Genomic DNA, 19,227 nt, shown 5'->3' on the forward strand with positions numbered 1-19,227 from the left:
GACATACCCATTGTTTCCTGTCCTCTGGACCCCCAGTTCCCATCACCATCTGGGAATCCCTATCAGTTCAAGCTCTTCCATCCCTTCTCCCCCTCATCCTCCCCACAGTCCCATAAGAGTAACCATAATAAATGAGCACACACCAGAGAATTGGGAAAATCTTATAACAGTGTAATACATCATTAAAATGAATTCTGGTATTTTAACAGTGGCTTGAAGAACATGAAAATTAATAGACTATCCAAAATACACTCAAAATAGTAGCCTGGACCAGGATGCTGGGTTATACGTTGCAATATAGGACTCCTTTGTTGAGCCCCCCTTAGTTCAGAAGTTGGAAATCTGGATAAAAATGCAGTGTAATTTCCACTGAGTTATGCTACAAGTTGAACCTCTCTCAACTGGGAAACTCTAGTTCGGTGACATACGTGGTCCTAGGACCACGGATGTTTTAGGACCAGAGAGTCATGGTGGAGGGCTTAGAGGCTGGCAGCTTTGTGTGCCAGCAGGGCAGCAGGCTGCCAACAACAAGTTGCCAGTGGGACTGGGAGCTTAGCACTCTCCAGTAGGCCTGCTTGACTGTGCCAGGAAGCCTGGTGGGGCCAGGAGGACAGCAGGACCGGCAGGCTCAGCCAGTGCTGGTGTGGGAGCTGGTAAGAGGGGTGCCATGAATGACCTCCTCAGTCCAACAAAATCCCTCATCTGGGACCAGACAGGTCCCCAGGGTGCCAGATCAGGGAGATCCAACCTGTAGTAGCTGTAGCTTGTTAGTTTCAACCATGATATAAAAGTTGAAGTATCCCTATAAAGAAATAGAAACTAGGAGCTAGGACAGAAGGAGTCCTGAAAAGAAAAATTGAAGGAATTACTCCTGTTTTGTATGAATATTTGTAAATTCAAAAAGAGACCCACAAAGTATCTGTGGCACATATCTTCTAGCTTTTTTTCTTTATAAGCCCTGGTCTACACTAGGACCTTATTCCAAAATGCCCCCTCCCATTTGAATTTATAAGCATCCATACTACCAAGCCCATTATTTCAAAACAATGGGCTTCAGAATTCGAACTCTGTACTCCTGCTTTTCATGAAGAGTAACATTAATTCCAAAACAGCAATTTCAAAATAACGTTAATTTGGATGCTCCAGTGCCAGTTATTTGAACTTATGGGCCTCCGGGAGTCTTCCCGGAGCTCTCTGGAGTGCTTCCTGTGGCTCTAAAAGTAAGGTAATTCATTCACATTAATGGAGCCTGCCTTGGACTAATTTTGATGTTTCCCCATAGTGAGGACCTGCTAGTTTGAATTTGTTAATCGGGAGTTCTTAAGTCAAATTTAGTAATTTCAAAATAGTTTCTTAGTGTAGACATGGCCTAAGAAAATAAATTTAGCAGAATCTCTTTGTATAGAATGAAAATCCTATAAAGACAAACTGTAACATGACTTCCATTGGATTCTTCACAGATATTTAATCTATAAAATAATTGTTTTTAATATTTCTGAAGGCACCCAAAGATCTGCTGCATTCAGCCTACAATAGGAACTCAATATGATCCCTAACCCAATCAATTTATAACTCATATTAGAAAAGATATAATAATATTAAAGCAAGATGAGAGAGGAGAAAGGATAACCTGAATAAAATTATGCTCTTATGCAGCAAGTTTTATATTTGTAATACAACTATAAGGTTCTAGATTCAGACTAAAAACTTTTAAATGTTCCAGAGTTAGCAATGGATATTTTATTTCACAAGGCTATTTTTGATAATATTTTATATTGTTGAGCTCATCTTCAATTTCACAATATCAGTGATGGGTTAGTGTACAGTAGCTATGCCAGATTCTATATTTCCTACATCCTTTAGCTATGAATTAACTTTCTGCTTGCATCTGGAATAAAACTTTAATTAATTTACTGTAAAAAGGCACAACTAATGAATCCTTTAATTAAAGAGATTCATTAGAATTCACAATCTTTGAACCTGTCTGAGATTTAAAATGTTATAAATGTTACTTTTACTTTCTATTCATCACTTTAATACAGTTTAAGAGGAATGATGCAGTGTTAAATTTTAAATGACAGAAATGCAATTCCAATATCTCTTTTATGTGAACATAGTATTTTAGTTCTTCACTTATATTTCCCAAGGGGGTACCTTGACTCAATATATTAAAGATTAATTGCATTAATAAAAACATACAATATTTATCACCGGAATTTTTAGGATGATCTATTATTGTACAAATTAGAAAACCAACCAACCAACCAATTTTTTAAAAAAATTGGTGGGGGGAGGGGAAAATGAGAGAAAATTTCAACAGTATACCAATACAAATGTAGACACATTCAAATGTAGATATTCAAACTGCTCATAAACCCGAATGTGCACTTCATCTAATATTGTGATTAATTCAGATTCACTGCGATGCATCATGACCTGCACTTTTGTTTTGGTTCAACAAAAGAAGTTAAAGGGCCACTGACTTTATGTAAATAAATCCCCAATTAATGTGAACACTAATGGCTCTACATCAGGGGTAGTGTTCACCAGAGTTAGCCTGTGATGGGCTGCAGCCACTATATTTACTTGCACCTCTGCAGGTAAGGTGATCAAAACTCCCATTGGCTGGGAATGTTGATCTGTGGCCAATGGGTGCAGAGTCTCAGGTAAATACAGCAGTGTTGGGGCCTGCCAGGGACTCACCCTGGCAGATTGGATCTGGCCCGCAAGCCGATATTTGCCCACCCCTGCTCTTCATCAACCACTTTGAGTGCCCCTTTTGCCCCAGATAATGGGGTGTGTCAGGGCATTCCAGGGACATGACTAGCACTGGTCGCAATCCATCCATATCACTGGAAAATCAAAAGTCTCTGTGTTACTGCTATTGACAGAGAGATTTGGTATCAGGGAGATCATTATTTTCATACTGAGAGAAAAGCTGCATAGCTGTGTAAGACGTGATACTTCACAACATATTCTGAATAGTTAATTACCTATTTGTATGCATGTATTATTTTTGTAACTGAAATTATAAATATGTATCTATACTTCAAATGTAGTTATACTAGGTAATGCCCACTAAACAAGATGCTTTCACTCTTCATATGGGGAAGGGACTGTTCAGAGTAATGGGCCAGGAAAATCAATAAGGCTTAGGAGAAACTTATCTCCCACCTGGGGAGCGTTCCTGAGAATACTCCAGCTAGCCTGCAAGGGATGGCTGCTATGAATCTGCAAGGACATATAACTTCACCACATGATGCTGGGACTCCATCTTGGGATGTCAGTATTTTCCCTCAAACTGGTCTGGGAAACAACTTTTGAAACCAAGGATTCCTGCCAGATGCTGAAGCTATACAAGGCAGGGGAGTGACTGTATCTTGGTTCTTCATTGACTAACCACCCATGGAGACTCCTGGAAACACTCGAGGAACAAAGGCTGACCTGCAGGAAGTGGTGGACCCAGGCTAAAGGGATTTTTAGCTTGTGTATGAAATACCTGGGGATTCCAAGCTGTAAAGCAAGTGCAGAAGGCCCCTTAAGAATCTGCATCATGCCTGTATCATTTCTGTAGCCAGACAGGAACCTCCCCCCCCCCCCCTGTAACATCCATTTTTGCTTGCCTGGAGCATACAGGGCACACAGAGTAGAAGGCCCAGGCTGTGTGACCGTGAATGGCTATAAACAGAGATACGCCAATTGCTGACCAAGAAGCTGCCAAGGAGTGCCCTTGACTCAAACCCATATTGATACGAACACACATCCATCCGCGGGGGGAGGAATCTCTCACCCAGTAAAAAAATGTCTAGTATTCACAATTTAGTTATCTCTCTTGCAAGTGTAAATTAACTTGAAACTTGCTTGTAAGAACTGGCACCACAAAACGGACCAGTACAATTTGGCATCGTAGATAAGAAAGAGGATACGGGCCCCCAGGGGTATATAGATGGGTCCAGCAGCATATTTTCTCTGAGTGTCAATCTACCATCTATCTGCTGGTTGGGTTAGGTGTTTGATCTCCCGAGGTTCCAAAGAGACGCCCACCTCGTATTCGTCTTTCCTAGGAATTAAGAGACCGGTCCTGGCCTGACACGCTAGAGTCGAGAAGCACAGAAAGTGGTAAAAATTGTACCTAGATGTAGTCCTTTGCTTAAGTATATATATACATAGTGTTAGAGCTCTTTAAAGATTAAGCTGTCACTTGGTACCATTATTTCTATTTTCTATCTTTATTTTCTTTGTAACCATTTTTAAAATCTGTATTTGCTAGCATTTAAGCAATAGAGCAATAGCCATTGTAACCATATGCTTTTATGAGTCTTTTAATAAACCTGTAACTGTTTAAGCTTTAACCTGACTCCTTCAGTTGCTGTAACAGAACCAAGCACAATTTAAAAAAAACTTCAGCCGGTCATTAAAGGGACAGACATAGGGAGAGCGTGGGCGTTTGGATCTGTGTCACTCCCAGGTGACAAGATCCGTTGGGGCACCTTTTCAGCCTTTCCTAGGCTGCCCGCTGCGAAGGAACTTTGTGTTCTAGCAGCTAAAATCTAAGGTGGAATAAGCTCTTCCTATATAACGGGGCGTCTGTTGGCCTGCTGGCCACCCTCTGCGATGGGACCCCGGTCCTAGCAGTAAAGACACAGACGTTAAACCTTTTCTCGGAAGCATACACACACACACTGCCCTGACCGTCGGCTGACAATTTCTCAGGGTGAGAACCTGCTAATTCATAAGCTTAGTTTGAGTTTTTTGTTTGTGGGATAAGTAATCTGCATTTGTCTGTTTGCTATCACTTACAATCAGTTAAAATCTATCCTTTGTAGTCAATAAAATTGTTTTGTTTTCATCTAAACCAATGAGCTTTGACTAGAATGGTTGGGGGAAATCACTGCTTGGTTACCACAAGTATGCATTGTCCTCTTCACACTGAGGCAGACCAGGTACTGAGCTCATACACTGGTTAGATTTGATGAGGGAATGATGGCACTGCTTTGAGGTCATAGGTTAGGAAACTGGAGATTAGAGACCCTACATATAACTGTAGCTAGGTGAGTTCCTACCTAGTGGAATGCTGGTGAAAGTATAAGCTAGAGGGCTTTGAAGCTTGTCACAGCAGTAACGTGAGTGGGTCAGGGAGCTCAGTTTCAGGTGTGCCTGGGGGAACCCATCACAATGCGACTTTGTGTTTTTTTAAATAAGTGGTGCATAGTATTATTACTGTTTGGTGCATCCAAGACAGATGACAAGGAATTTGGGGAAGTCAGCTGGGAGATGCATATGTAGTTATCATGCCTAATTCTAAAACAGGGCGGGAAGAAAATGAAGTAAGAGAGGATAAAGAAATGAGCAACTGTGGACATCAAGAGGAAAGACTGTAGTAGCAATGACTCTAATAATCAGGTAGGCAATAATGATAGTAGAATGACTGTACCAATCAGACAAGGAATCTTGGTGAAACAACTAAGACAGCAGAAACAACTAAGACAGCGGTTCTCAAACTTTTTAGACTCCGGAGCCCTTTACACGCATAAAAATTTATGCGGTGCTCCAGTGGTCCACTGATTGCATGTGTTGTACTTATGCGAAGCCCCAGCAGTCCACTGATTGTATGTGTTGTACCTATCGATGTTTCCAGTTTGTCAACCTCATGGAGTCCCTGAAGATGTCTCGCGGAGCCCCAGCCCAGTTTGAGAAACACTGAACTAAGATACCTGTTCACTAATGAGAGGAGCCCACATAACAAAATGGAGGAACTAGGACTACTGGGGAAGGAAGTGAAACCATTTAAAAGAATCATCGTGGGATAGTAGTCATGACTGAAGCACGGGTATTGAATGGTATGTGTTGTTCAGGATTATATGTTAATGATGAGGTTGACTGTAAAGAAATGATAAGTGATGGGTTAGATAAAACAAAATCTGTTTTGATCAAAATCATGTTGGGAAAGAAAGGTAACAGAAAATCCCCTGAAACAGAGCTTATGGTCTAATACAGATCTCAAACATGCAAGTTGGGCATGGCTATAGAAGTCTTTAATATTTTAGTGAAATAAGTACTACTGGGAATTCTGTGGTTATGGGAGAATTTAATTTCCGAGGAATAGATAGGACGATGCATGTGACTACGGACCAGATATTCCTGTGCATGATAGCTGACAGATTTCTTTACCAAACAGTCACCAAATCAAGAACAAGTGATGCCATTTTATATTTTGTACTGGTAAGTAGCAAGGATCCAAGGACCTCACAGAAGAACTGGTTGTAGATGGCAACCTTAGTTTGAGTGCTCATGAGCTATTCAGTTTTACCTAAGTAGAAGATATCCAAAAATAGGTCTGAAATTAGGGTCCTTGATTTCAAACTTTTCATTTAAAAAAAGAGAATTAGAGAAGTACAATGGATTGGAGAACTTAAGGACAATGTGGAGGAGTCTTAGAATGATTATAAGCTAGAGCTGCAGAAAACATCTGATGCCTGCATCCCAAGCATCGGGTGAGAATCTTAGAAGAGGGCTGGATACCAAAATGGACAAGCAAGCATCTCAAGAAGGTGATAAAGAAAAAAGCCTACAAGGAATGGAAGATGGGAGGGAACATGAAGGGAAGCTAATTCTAGGAGATCAGAATGAGTAGGGATAAAGTGATAACTGCCAAAAGCCAACCAGAGCTGGGTCTTGCAAAGGAAATTAAAACCAGTAGTAAAAGGTTCTAGAGCCATATAAATAAAAACAAAACAAGGGAAGAAGTGGGACTTCAAAATACTGAAAATGAGATGGAGATTAAAAATAATCTAGGCCAGGGGTTCTCAACCTTTGTTTTGCTCCCTTCAACAGACCATAAAACTCCAGGAGAGCTGGGGGTGGGGATGGTGGACTGGTGGGGCTTGCGCCAGCTTAAAACAGTGGGCTTCAAGGAGTCCACCCCCTGACTCCCTCAGGAGGCTACCCACCCTGCCTGGGCTATGGAGGGATGCAACCAAAAATTATAACTCAAAACAGGGATCCTAAAAGAATCCTTTTAGATCCTAAAAGTTGGAAAACCACTTAGAGAGCAGGGAGGAAATACTAAGGGCTGTATGTAGATGGGAGTAGCTAAGGATGTGGGCAAGGGGTTAAGTTAAGGATGTGGGCAGAAAGCAGGCTTGTTCATGGGGGAAAGAGAGTAAATGGGGCAGCTGCCCCAGGACCTGGCAATTCAAAAAAGACCAGGGCTCCAGGCCACCTCCACCGCTACTGGGGTGGCTAGGGTTGGGCAGGCTCACATTTCAGTCCCCGTTCCTAAAATTGTACTGTAATTTTTGTTGTCCAAAGGGGTCTGTGGTGCAATGAAATTTGAGACTCCATGTTCTACACAGATGTTTCTCGAACCTGTTCTTAAAACTCTCCGGTGATGGCCATTCCACTGTCTTTCTAGGTAGTATATATATATATATGCCCATGCTAAAATAATAAGCCACAATAACTCTGTGCACATACAAAAAGCAGATCAGTGAACAGGATCATTAGAATGGAACACAATGTGAGCTCTACCATAGAGCAAATCAAGTCTAGGAAGTCAAATGTCTACTGTAATCACTTCAGTGTGCTCAGAGTTTCATGGTATTTTCACCTTCATACCTGTAAAGCACCTAAATACGTGGCCTGGTTTTCAAATGTACTCAGACCTCTTCACTCACCTAAATTCTCACCTAGATTGTTAGGATATCAACAAAGTATATATAAATATATCCCTCTTTTAGGAGCCTCCAGCCACTTACTGAATATAATTTGTAGCAACAAAATGATGTTTCATACCTTTACACATAGCAACTGAAAGCCTGTGCTGCCAAACAGAAACAATTTGCAAACATGTGGTTAAACAAGCCCCAATTGTCAAACTTTTCTCTGAAGTATTTACTCTCAGGATAAAGCAGCTGAGTAGGACTGTGAGGAATAGCTCAATTTAAACTATGTAGCTACTGCCACTTTAGAAGACCAACAGTATTTTATTGAGTAGTAATTCTGAAATCATTATTTCAGAACGATTATTAAGAATTAATAATTATTTCAGAAAAAATAATTTCAAAAAGAAATAAATTCAACAGTAATAGGGGAAAAGACTATTCTAGTTGTAAGCTGCAAAGTGGAATGATTTGATAAACTAAAGACCACCTGAAATAATAATGAGTTCCTATCACTTGTGGGATTTGGCATGTGTGACGGGGCGGCCCCGCCCCGCACTCAAGCCCAGGGAAACCACCTGGAGCCAGGGGTGGAGAGGGCCCCACCCACACAGCCCTACTGGGCATGCTCCGAGGGGAGCCAAGATATAAAAGGCTGCTGGCCTGCTCAGAAGGGGCAGACGGCGACCCGAGCAGGAGCTAGCAACCACTGGCCAGAGAGGGAGTCGCCAAGGGAGCTGAGCGTGCTGCTGCCGGGCCTCCGCCGGGTCCCACCTGTCGGCGTCGGTCGATGGGCTGTAGTGGTCCTCCCCCTGGCAGCCGCAGAGTTGGCGGAGTCCGGTCCGGTGCTTGGGTCACGGGTGGTCGGTCGGCAGCTCCGGCGTTGGCATCAGCACTCAGTGGCCTGGATCCAGTAAAGTACTGATGCAAGTGCTTAATTTCAAGCATGTTAAGAAGTCATAGGACTACTCATGTGCCTAAAGTTAAGCACACACTCACATGTTTCTCTGGATCAAGGCCAGGTGGCAGAGACATTTTATGGAAGACTTGATACTGAAGTCCTCAAATAAGTACAGCTAATATAAACCTAATGCCAGTTTAATGTGTATGAAAATGGCGGGAAAATGCCTTTTGTTTGCATTGTACTAGTATAGAAATTACGATAAAAGACAAACTTTAGGAGAGTAGAAAATGAAATACCAAATTTCTGGGTTTTTTTTAATTATCATTAACAACTCAGGAATTAAGCCAAATAAACCTCCTTAAAATATTGCATAATGTCCATAACTTCACAGTCCATTTCAAATTCTATTTTTCTACAAAGAAATGTGTATGTCAATGAGTTTCACAGGTTGCCATGCTGTTTTTTTTTTTTTATTTTGGATTAATGGCAAACATTTTTGTATAATCAGGGTAACTTGCTAGTACATTGCTGCTTCTGCAGATCATTTGTAATTTATGCAATTTGTTCCCTCTCATTTAATGGCAACATTTTTCATTCAAAGTTGTGCTTCCCTCAGCTGCAAAACTGAGAGTCATTCATTTAATATATGTAGATGGAAAACAGAAAGAAGGTCAGATGAATTGCAAAGCAGTATACTGTTCAAGGAAAAAGATATACTACACATTTTCTAGGGAAAAAGCTCTTGGACCACAGAAAAAAGACACTTTAAAAATATTATTTGGATCTACCATTAGGTCAAAACAAACAATCTCCTGAAAATATTCCTCTAGTGTATGTATTACACTAACCTGAGGGAAAAAATGCTATTGTCTTTCAAGTAGTTACATGGTTCAATACCCATACTGTTTCTTTTAGCAATAATTTTGCTCTGTTAACAGCAACAAAACAACTGTTATGCCATACAAAATAAATTAAGGTTGCACAAATATAGCACTAAAAATCATGAAGTGCATATGCAACTTTAAAGCTCTTTATTTTGTGTGCATGCATTTGTATGGAAGTCATGGATAGCGGGGGCCAAATGGTCACTGCAGAACTCAGCAGCAATACATGCTGCCAAGCAGGATTAAGATTTAAGCAACCTATATCTAAATAATACATAGTCAACAAATGGTCAACAGTATGCAATGCAGATTCCGTAGGCTTTTCATTTCCCTTTCGTTTACATGGGGGGAAATCAATTTTAACCTTATTTGGGACAATCTCTAAAGTGCATTAAAAATAATAACACTGCATGATGTTCTCACCAATATTATGCTTTTTACTAAATTGTTAACAATTATAATAGCATAAGGATGGATTGCCTACCCTCACCATGAAAAAAAACTTGGGAGTCAAGGTGATGGAGGCTGACTGTTCCTTTCCATACTTCAATATTAGAACTATGTAGAACATAGAAATATCCCTTCACAAAACATTTCAAGATTAGTTTCATTTCAAATCAGAAAGAAAACTGAAAATGTTTAACTTTACATGAAAGTTCCCCCCCCTTTTTTTTATTCTACATTTGCAAAATACTCTTCAATTAGTAAATGCTTACCCAATAATGAGGAACAAAATCATTATAGTATTATGAGGGCAGATTCACACCTGAACACAAGCTACAGAAAGAAACCTCAGAACATTTTGTTGCAAATACAGGTAAACATATTTTAACCTATTCTTAGCTGAAAGTTCCAGCTTTGAATGACCCCAGGAAGAGAACAAAACTGTAGCTACATAAAGTTCAGAAAACATTTTAGGAAACATTTCTTCAACAGTGTCCACATGCGTCTTTTATTTTCACCTCTTTTAAAACGGAACAAACTAAATTGTTATGGAAAATGATACAGGGGAAATCTCTCTTCATTTAGAACTGACTTCACCAGTGTCACTCAAATGATTTTGCATTGTAGTGATGCAGAATGGGAAGAATGCTGTTACAAATTTAGATCTGTCATGTATTTCCCATGGAGCAAACTTTCAGGAATGCAGTGCCCTGACAATGATTAGTGACCTTTTGAAAAAAAAGTTATACAAGTTCCTTCTCTGGGAATTGGAGTGTGGGGGGGGAGGGGGTTAGGGGAGGAACCAGGGGGATAGGCCATGGTTCTCCCTTGTTGGCACATGCAATTGAATACCAGAGTGACTAGAAAAATGTACAAGCATAAAAACAGTTAGGGTATGTCTACACTACCACCCTAGTTCGAACTAGGGTGGTAATGTAGGCAACCGGAGTTGCAAATGAAGCCCGGGATTTGAATTTCCCGGGCTTCATTTGCATCTCGCCGGGCACTGCCATTTTTAAATGTCCGCTAGTGCGGACTCCATGCCGCGTGGCACGGACTAGGTAGTTCACGAGGAGTAACGGTAGTTCGGAATAGGAAGCCTAGTCCGAACTACCTAGTCCGTGCCGTGTGTAGCCGCGAGGTACGGAATCCGTACTAATGGACTTTTAAAAATGGCGGCGCCTGGCGAGATGCAAATGAAGCCCGGGAAATTCAAATCCCGGACTTCATTTGCAACTCCGGTTGCCTACATTACCACCCTAGTTCGAACTAGGGTGGTAGTGTAGACACACCCCTAGATAGAAAGCATAATGCTTCAAGTATTGAAGCTTCCATACTAAACTATTTTGAAGTTTCCTGTAATAGTTTAAATTTGTAACAATGAGGAATTAAAATCTTGAACTAATGTTTAAATACAGTTTACAATTCTCAGAGAGTTAGCCATGCCAGTCTGTAACTAAAAGTTCATGCAAGGAGTAAAGAGCCTCTAAATTATAACTTCGTAAATCCAATAGTCCCTATTTGTAGACTAACTGTGCATAAGGCTCCTTTTTTGTCATAGGAGATTTGGATTCCATTATGTTCATTTGTTCTTGTTTGCTTTGTTTTAATATGCATAACTTTTGACATTTTAAAATTGTGGCATTTGCATGTATTCTAAATATTATGATAAACAAACTTCATTAAAGGCCAAAAGTAAAAACCTGGATTTAACTGGAGTGTACAAAGCTGGTGCTTAGCAACATCTTTGCAGTGATGAAGCCAATGACCAAACCAGTGCATTCTTCCTGGGAGTTTTAATTCACTAATGTGTTCTGAGGTTGCTACTCAGCTGGACTCCGCTTCTGTGGCACTGTTTCTCCTTCCACCTCAGTACCTCATCTGCACTGAAGTGCCAAGGGAAACTGCTTCTGCAAAATATTGGAGAGAAAGCAAAGAACAGGGAGATGTATAAATGGGGAGCAAATGCATTCCACTGTGTTATCACCTTTCCTCACCTGAGGTAGTCACACACTATTCTAATAGCTGTAGCTGCTGTTGCTGAAAACCCAAGTAATAAGGGTACAGAGGATGAAAGACTGAAGCACGAACAGTGAAGGATGTGCAACTTTTGCACATCTGAGTTTCCCTGCCCCACTAATTAGTCTCTAAGATTACGTCTACACTGCAAGCTTCTTTCAGAATAAGCTTTTCCGGAAGAAATATTCCGGAAAGCTTATTTTGAAATAGCATGTCTATACACAACAAGTGCAACAAGATAACAATGTGCTCTTTTGAAAAATAGTGTCCATACTGATTGGATGCTATCTTGCATTTAAGGCCACCAGGAACCAGTTCAGGCAGGCATTAGGTCAGCAGTTGCTTCTGGATGCTGCTGCCTAAGGCTATCTGAGACGAATGCTTAAAAGGATCCCCATGGGCAGCCATTGCTCAGGTTCTTCTGCTTGCTTGCCTACCTCTCGGAGGGACAGCAAAGCAATTCCTCTGCATGCTCTGGTTGCCCTTCTTCGGGGCATCAGAGCATTCCTTGCCATGGAGCTGGAGCTGCCTCTGGGCATGCGATAGCCCCACACTGTGATGCTGCAGTTTCTGCAGCAGTTTTTACAGGCTGCCTTCATGGCCCTGCATAAGTTTGACTCTGAGCTCATCATTGAGAACCTCTGCTTGTGTATAGGATCAAGGCCCTTGCAACTGCACCCCACAGTGGAGAGAATTGGACACCAGTTCTGACTGGTGGGACCGGCTGGTAATGGAGCAATGGGAATACCAGCAGTAGCTCCAAAACTTCCACATGAGGAAGGAGACATTCATGGAGCTGTGTGCCTGGTTCTCCCTTTCCCTCTGACGACAGGACATCCAGATGCGACCCACCATCCCCCTGGAGAAGTGGGGCATCATCATAGGTGTGCACAGCACATTTCATTAGGGTGTGCACCCAAAGAATTTTTTTAAATGCACTTTGACCCCCCCCATTAGCCACACCCCTGACCCCCGTTAACCACGCCCCTGGTCCCCATTAGCCACACCCCTGGAGGTAACCCTCTCTGGACAAGATGGGCACATGACCAAAAGTAAACAGTGTTATGTGACCCCCCAACCCAAGGACTTTTCCCACCATCCTCCTACCAACAGAGATTAATTTGGCCCCCACCAATCCTCCCCCATGCAACTATCCTGCAATTGCATTAATCCAATCCATTAATGTGGGGTGGAGAGGCTGGGGGGGAGGGAAGTGTTCCCTCTAAGAGTTTTCTCCCATGAGCAGAATGAATTTTGTGTTGTGCACCAGTACCAAATTCATGTGGCTTGTTTGGATGTGCCACTGTGGCACCCAAGTTATTAATAAATATCTACCTTTCACCTCTGCTGCCATGTCTCCTCCCCTTGCTTCATCAACTCCCCTGGTGCCTGCTGCCCCCCAACCCCTCACCCTCCTCTGCTGTCCTGACTCCTGCCCTTCTCACTGCCCTCAGCCTTCCTCAGACCTACTCCCCCTCCACCAGCTCATCTCTCCCCCTGTGCCAACTCCTCCAGTAGCCCCACTTTGATCATGTGAGCTACCCCTCCTCATCCCTTCATCTAACACCTCCCTCGCCTCTCTCCTCTGGTGCTGGTCCCTCCGCTGCAGGTGTATGCCCTTCTGCTTCACCCCCAGAATCCCTTGACACCTATACCTTCCCTTACCCCTGCACACTCCTGGTGCCACCCCCTTCCCTCACTGCCCCTTCCCCCTTTGCTCTTTTTTCCCTAATGCCCATCCCCTCAACACCCTCTGCCCCCATTCCCCTGTGCCCTCACACATGACTTCCTCATGCCCACCCCTTCTGTCAAGCCTTCTCCCAGCATCTCCCCCTCCAATTCCCAATGCCCTTCCCCTCTCCTCTTCCAGCATCACCCTGTCCCCCCTCCCACTGACACCTCCCCTCCTGCCCTTCTCCTCATTGTCTCCACTTCCCCCCTAGCATTTGTGTCTCCTCTACCCTGTCCCTTTGGTGCCTTCCCCTTTCTTCTCCCTCTCTCCTCCCCTCTGTACAAGCCCCTTCTACCCCTTCCCCTTTCTTCCTCCTCCACCCTCCCCCACTGCAAAAGCCCCTTCCTCTCCCACCCCTTCCTCTTATTCCCCCCCTTACCTTCACCTTCTGCCTTACAGCAGTGCTGGAGTCAGAGCCAGCCCAAACTGCAGGGCTGGGGAGGGGCACTCCCAGGGGCACCATATGGTGCTGCAGGGCCGGGCGGGGGCACCCCTGGGCACCACATGGTGCTGCAGGGTGGGGCACCATGCAGTGCTGCTGGGACAGGTGGGGGTGCTCCCAGGCACCTCAAGGGTGCCATGCTGTGCACGCCGTACTTCTGGGCCAGGCGGGGGCACTCCCGGGCACCTCAAGGGCACCATGCTGCCGGGCCGGGTGGATACATTAGGGTGTGCCTGGGCACACCCGGCACACCCCATGTGCATGCCTATGGTCACCATTGCCATCTGGAAGCTCTCCACACCTGATAGTTACCAGTCAATGAGCAACCAGTTTGGTGCAGGAAAGTCAACCATCAGGGCCCTATTGATGGAGTTAAGGGAGGGTGGGATTGGAGGTGCAGGGAGTGGGCTGGAGCCGGGGAGGAGGTGAAGGAAGCCCTATCCCCAGGGGGTTCTGCAGTCCCACCCTCACACAGCCCTAAAGGGAGGGTGGCTTCATAGGGTATGGCTCCTGGGCTGTTGAGGGGGGAGGGCTCAGGGATTCTCTGTTTTGTGTCTTTGTTTGTCTCTTCTGCAGGTAGTGAGGGCCATAAACACCATCCTGCTGCACAGGGTCATCCGCCTGCGAGACCTGGAGCCCATCGAGGCCGGATTTGCTGCAGGGAGGCTATAGATAGAACCCACATACCCATCTGGGCTGTGTGGTATAAAAATCAGAGGGATACTTTTTGATGGTCCTGCAGGTCCTGGTTGACCACCACGGACTGTTCACAGACATTTTCATCAGCTGGTCGGGGAAGGTGCACAACACCCACAGCTTCCACAACTCCAGCCTCTATTACAAGCTAGAGACTGACACATTCTTCTCCAAGTGCAACATCAGGGTCAGGATGTTGAGATGCCTTTGTGCATCGTGGGGAACGCAGCCTACCCCCTAATGCTGTGGATGATTGGGGAGCATAACATCCCCCTGGTGATCTTTGCATGTTGTGGTTCTCCACAACATCATGGAGAGGAAGGGAAGGCCTTCCTTTCTGGATGGGGGGTTGAGGCCAGCTGGGAGCGATGGGCCTTCAAGGAGCTGTGCACAGCTGCCATCCACCAGGCCCATCAAGTGCACATCTGGGAGGCCCTGAGGGAGAGTTTCTCTGAAAGACCCTAGTAACTCTCCCCAGGGCCTTCTCACTAGGGTCTTGTACCTTGCCCCTCTCTGTCTTTCCCACAACAACCCCTCCCTTCCCCCCTACAATCTTCCTTCCCTGCAGACCCAATAAACACACATTTTATTTTGAAAAAAAAGGACTAGTTATTTATTTGGGATACAAGTAACAGAGGAGGAAGAGGGGTGAAAATTGGGATATGGGGGGGTTGAGAACGTTGGTGGGGGAGGGGAGGCTCAGAACTGGGGCTAAGATTGGCACATGGCTCGGACGCTTGTTCCACCGAGTGTCCAGGGACCTCGGTGATCTGGGAGGGTGGGGGGTCCTGGGAGAACAGGGCAGAAGGGGGGGCTGAAGTGGGGTCAGGCATGGGAGGAGGGTCAGGGGATGGCATGTGAAGGAGAGAGGATACTGGAGCAGGGACTGAGTAGCTCATCATCTCTCGAACGGTCGCACACATGTTGCGGCCTTGTTGCAGAAGCTCGGTCCACATCTGGGCCCGCCACTGCATTTTGTCCCAGACTTTCTAGGCCAGCATGTCCTGAATGATGGACACATGCTCCCTCATGAGGTCCTCCTGGACCCTCCAACACCTGAGACTCCCATGGGATCACATGGCTGTCTCTTCCCTCCTTCCCCCATCCCACAGACAAGTAGGCAATGCAAATTCCTAGCCACACAGGGGATACGTCTACACTACAGCGCTAATTTGAACTAACTTAGTTCAAATTACTTAATTCGAACTAAGCTAATTTGAACTAACGCGTCTAGAACTAAAAACTAGTTTGAATTAGTATTTTGCTAATTCGAACTAGCATGTCCACATTGAGTGGACCCTGAACAGGGCTTAAGGATGGCCGGAAGCAGTTCCGGCAGGGCATCAGAGGAGGACTTAGAGCGTGGAGATGCTGTCTCAGGTTAGCTGAGGGCTGCGCTTAAAGGGTCCCGACCCCCACCCCGGACAGACAGTTCTCAGGGGTGCCCCATTTGCAAAGCAGTCCTGGCTTCGATTGCCCGGACTACCCACACTGGGCACATCACACCACTCGGCCATCAGCCCGGCTGCACTTGCTGCAGGCTGCCATCTGGGGAGAGGGGACAATTGGGGGGCTTCAGGAGAGCTTCCACCCCCAGAAGCCCGCAGAGCCAGCCCAGTCCTCCCCATCGGGGGCTTGTACCCCATTCCTCCCTCACCTCCTTCCACTTACCCTTCCCTAGCCCCTCTTCTTGATGTACAAAATAAAGGACAATTGTGTAAAAAATGGAATCTGTCTTTATTGAACAAAACTGGGGAAGACTGGGAAAAGGAGGTGGGAGGGGGAAGAGAGAGGCTGGGAGAGGGGAGGGTAACTACAATGATCAGGGGTTGGGAACAGGACCCATATGAAGAGAGGCTAAAGAGACTGGGACTTTTCAGCTTAGAAAAGAGGAGACGGAGGGGGGACAGGATAGAGGTCTCTAAAAGCAGGAGTTGGGTGGAGAGGGTGCATACAGAAAAGTTCTTCATTAGTTCCCATAAAGAACCTCTAGAGGACACCTAAGGAAAGGAATGGGTAGCAGGCTTCAAACTAGTAACAGAAAGTTGTTCTTCACAAAGCAAAGAGTCAACCTGTGGAACTCCTTGCTGCAGGAGGCTGTGAAGGCTAGAACTAGAACAGAGTTTAAAGGGACGTGAGATCAAGTCATGGAGGTTGGGTCCATGAAGTGCTATTAGCCAGGGGGTAGGAATGGTGTCCCTGCCCAAGGTTTGTGGAAGGCTGGAGAGGGATGGCACGAGACAAATGGCTTGGTCACTGTCTTCGGTCCATCCCCTCCAGGGTCCCTAGGGTTGGCCATTGTCAGCAGACAGGCTACTGGGCTAGATGGACCTTTGGTCTGACCCAGGATGGCCATTGTAAGCTCAGGGCTCAGGGTCAGGGGGTCTCAGTGGACCCCCTTGATTTTCATGCACACCTGCTCCTGGGTGGCCAGGCTGGCAGCTCTCCTGCCCTAGCTGGACACTTTCCTGTGCCTAGTGCGGAGATCGTGGACAAGGTCCACGATGTTCGCACTAGCCGAGGCGGTTGCCCGCCTCTTGCGGTCCCGGGCAAGCTCCCGGGAGCTGCCAGCCTGGTCCCGGGAAGAGGGGGAGGGCTGGGGGGCATCGGGTGGGTGGCTCGATCCGTGCCAGGTGCAGGGTCTGCTGGCTGGGTGCTGGCAGGCTTGCACCTGGCACGGGCACCGTAGCCAGCCTGTGCCCCTTTAAGGGGTCCGGGGCCGGGAGGGGGGCAGACGAGTTTCCCTGGTGTTGGCCAGAGTGGCCACCAGGGAAACCTGGGGAGGGCTAGCCTCCCACTAGTTCGAATTAAGGGTCTACACAGCCCTTAATTCGAACTAATAAGTTCGAACTAGGCTTAATCCTCGTGGAATGACGATTACCTAGTTCGAACTAAGCGCTCCATTAATTCGAATTAAGTTCTAACGTACTAACGGAGCGCTACTACTAACTTTGTAGTGTAGACATACCCTGGGATCCCATGGGTGGAAGAGGGGCCTTTAGCTGCCTGAGCTTCCATAGGGGTCACACATAGACCTGTGCCTGGCAGTGCTGTCCCCGGGAGCAGGTGGTGCCTCAAATGTGTAGGCATGCCCATGCTCCATCTGCGACACTCCAGAATCTATGTGAGGGCATGCATATGCCCTTTTCCCCCAGCCTCCTTCCAGTAGTGGCTGGTGGTGGGAGGTCGCCCCCCCTGAGGGGGTCAAAAGTGTGGGTGGCCTCCCCAGAGCCTGTGACCAGGAGCCCAGGGGTGCTCTGATGCTGCCTCCTGGGGCTGCATGGTGCAGACTGTCACTGCACATGCATCCACGTGCACAGACTGCAGGGCAACGGCCAGGTGGAGAAGACCAAGTGACGATTCATCCCAGCCCCTCAGTGCCTACCACCCTCACCCTGTGTATGTGAACAACTAAGAGCACTTACCTGATGATTCCTCCCCAGTCTCGGAGGATGCCTGGGAGACATCCAGGCCCTGGAGTACCAGCTCCAAAATCAGCATAGTGACAATGCTAGCCATTTCTGCCTCCTCCTCTTCATGGGCTGGGACCCCTGGGTGGGTGACGATGGACATTTCCAGCCCCGAGTCCAACGCCAAAGGTGTGGAAGGGACTGCACTGTGCTCCAGAATGTGGTGCAATTCATCATAATAGGGGCAGGAGTCAAGTTTTGCCCTGGAGCATCAGCTGCACTCCCTCGCCCTGGCATAGGCCTGCCACAGCTCTTGAGCTTTGCTGTAGACCTGATCCAGGCTCCTGTTGTGGCCCTTCGTGGCCAGGCTGTGAGCCATCCAGCCATATATATTGGTGTTACACCGTCTGGAGTGGAAATCCTGGAGCTTCTCCTTGTCACTCTATACTTCCAGGAGGGACCCAGACCAGCATGGCACATGCCTTTTGCAGCCCCTGGCAGGTTCCTGGGAGCCATCTGCATGCTCCCTGGGAGGGGCAGGAGGTTTTTTTCTGTCAAAATAATGGAAATGCAGTGTGGATGCTAGTATTGTTTTCCAGAATACTGGCCATTATTCCGAAAAAACAGTACAGCATAGACACACTCTTAGATTCATAGTATTGGTATCCTACTTCTTCCCAACTCTGTATCTTCCAAAACAATTCTACTTGCAATCTTTCAGCTTGTTCCACAGGGAAGATAAGTGATCCTGTCATATGATATTAATATTGTTTACAATTTAATAAAAATCTATCTTGTATTAACACCATGCAGTAAGCATATTGCTATATTTAATATATTTTAATGTTTAAAGTATTTGAGTACTTTGATTTATTAAACATATCTCTCTCTCAGTGTTTCTAGGAGATAAATGTTTCTATGGGGTATTTACGATACATAGCAAGATCATTGAAAAGGCTGGTGTTCTCTTTGTTTTTCCTCTCCCTGCTCTGCCTGGGCTTTTTTGTAATCTGTATCTACCTATAGTTTAAATAT

This window comes from Pelodiscus sinensis, chromosome 1 (genome assembly GCF_049634645.1).
Source record: "Pelodiscus sinensis isolate JC-2024 chromosome 1, ASM4963464v1, whole genome shotgun sequence".
Classification (NCBI taxonomy): Eukaryota; Metazoa; Chordata; order Testudines; family Trionychidae; genus Pelodiscus; species Pelodiscus sinensis.